Source organism: Chaetodon auriga, chromosome 15 (assembly GCF_051107435.1).
Source record: "Chaetodon auriga isolate fChaAug3 chromosome 15, fChaAug3.hap1, whole genome shotgun sequence".
Taxonomy (NCBI): Eukaryota; Metazoa; Chordata; class Actinopteri; order Chaetodontiformes; family Chaetodontidae; genus Chaetodon; species Chaetodon auriga.
In genome coordinates this window covers 25,250,379-25,252,697 of record NC_135088.1, presented here as the reverse complement: position 1 = coordinate 25,252,697, position 2,319 = coordinate 25,250,379, and the positions used below count along the sequence as shown (strand labels likewise).

General features: G+C 42.3%; 1 long non-coding RNA gene across 1 annotated transcript; it reads right to left on the bottom strand.

Annotated features, from left to right (window-relative positions):
- Window positions 1-1,083: 1,083 nt before the first annotated feature.
- Window positions 1,084-2,068, bottom strand: LOC143332388 (uncharacterized). Its single transcript, XR_013078213.1, has 4 exons — window positions 1,808-2,068; window positions 1,602-1,667; window positions 1,369-1,462; window positions 1,084-1,247 (listed from the first exon to the last, which is right to left on the bottom strand). It is a non-coding gene; the product is annotated as an uncharacterized LOC143332388 (long non-coding RNA).
- Window positions 2,069-2,319: the final 251 nt, after the last annotated feature.

The window sequence follows — 2,319 nt, the reverse complement described above, 5'->3', positions numbered from 1 at the left end:
GACAACAGGGGCAGACAGACGGGCAGACAGAAAAGCGGAGAAAACGAGCGATTTTCTGCCTCTGCACTCCTCTCACATTTGGGCTTCTCCTGAGAGAACGGTAGCTCCTATCAGAAAAACAAAAACACAGTGGGCGCCTTGAGGACTTCCTGAACGATTTGATGTAATTTTGTGTTTCTACAGCAAATATTGTGGACACAGTCGCGAGTTGAAAACGGGGATCCTTTCTGCTTCTCTCAGAAAATCTTTGTGTTGGAGTGCATGGGGAGCAGAGACAGACATGGCCACGCTTAGAGGCTGCTAATTCAAATTCTGTCAGTCTCACAGATTTTTCCAGCACATTGTGAGAGAGAGGACAAGTTTGTCTACAACTGCGGAAAAAATCAAGCCTGTAGAGTGTAAACTGTGGCTGGGAGGAGCGTGGAAAGAGCAAAAACCTAGACGTTTTTAATCGGCTCTCTCCCACTCTAGCTATGATGTCACCCACTCTAGCCTCAACAGTCCACGCAATACACACCCATTGAAATCTGAGAATTTCTCCAAAAACGCTCATGGTCATTGATGAGGGATTATTCAAAAACTACATGAGTTATCAAAACGTGGCTTAATACAGCAATAGACAAGACTTGTGTCTACAATTTAAAGTTTAAATGAAGTCTCTAGGTGAAAGTATGCCGGAGCAGTAGCCAGTAGAAAAAGTGGAAAATTTTTTTCGGTTTTTGAGCTCCTCCCATTCATTTCTTATGTATTCTGTAGAGAAAAATAATAGCACGCCCATCCCGATCGAGACGCACGTTTTGATATAACATTTGCGTGGGTGCTCCCAAAACTGTAGGAGGAGTAGCGGACCGAAATTTGACACGGAAGAGGAAGAATAACTAGAAAATTTCCCCCCGGCGGGAAATTTTGAGAGTGATACAGTGCGCAAACGCCGGGGCATGTGGCTCGTGCGATAGAGGTCAATGTCCAGTACTAAAGACAGAACACTGACCTCTATAGCACTGCAGTGCTATTAAACACACACGCAGAAACACATCTCAGTTGTGTGTGTTAGTGTTTGTTGGTAAACACAGATTAATGACGTTATGATGACTTTCTTCAAACATTTCAAATATTTAAAAGAGAGAGCACTCCTCAAACAAACTACTTTTTTGCGTGTTTATTTACATAACAATCAACAAGCCATTTCATGTTGTGTGCCTGCTCGTGTCAGAGGGATGTTTGGCAGTGATGATCTTCCATGTTGTCTGCAAACACAAAAACAGAAATCACTAAGACAGACAGCATTACAGCAGCATGAATTAAGTGAAGTTAAACTCGTTCACATACAGTAAACTCATTGAATACACAATGGGAAATGTGCCTTACATATGTTCTGCTGGGTAACTGTCTTCAGTGGGTCCTCTTCCTGAGTCTGTTACATTGTTACTGATGTGATTTTTCCTCAGTCAGGCAGGCATACCTGGCAGAGAAAGGTGTGGCAATAGTTCAGGGCAATAAATACCTTTGTGTTAACAAAAACAAAGACATTAGTACCAGAGACATTGTTACATTGGAGATTATTACAGTGGTTGGGAATCAAAATGGTAAAGACTACTTACTTGTCTGCTGGCTTGCAGTGTCTTCATTTGTGGTCCTCTGGAGGTCTTCTTCCTGAGTCTTGTTTCCTAAAATAGTCAAAACATTCATTTAGTCAGGTGAACTTTTAGCATTAGCTTTAGCATTTATTCTCTCTCCTTCTCTCACACGCACACAAACCTAAATTAAGAGTATAATCGATGAAGAAACAATACTGCATGTCCCTTACTTGTCTTCTGCTGGGTTGCTGTCTTCTGTGGAGAGAGATCTGCTGCAGTCCTCTGGAGGTCCTCTTCCTGGGGGTCTTCTTCCTGGATCTCTAAGCATTGTTGCAGGATTTAAAAGACACAAATAAGTTAGAGGTTTCAAAGCATCTTGTCAACAGTTGATCACAAAATTTAGTGAAATAAGTCTTCCCTTTTTTTGTGATGGGTTGCTGTCGTCTGTGGAGAGAGATCTGCTGCAGTCCTCTGGAGGTCCTCTTTCTGGCGTCTTCTTCCTGGGGTCTTCTTCCTGGGGGTCTTCTTCCTGGATCTTTAAGCACTGTTGCGGGATTTAAAAGACATAAATAAGTTACAGGTTTCAAAGCATCTTGTAAACAGTTGATCACAAAAGTCAATGAAATAAGCCTTCCCTTTTTTTTTGTGATGGGTTGCTGTCGTCTGTGGAGAGAGATCTGCTGCAGTCCTCTGGAGGTCCTCTTCCTGGATCTCTAAGCATTGTTGCAGGATTTAAAAGACA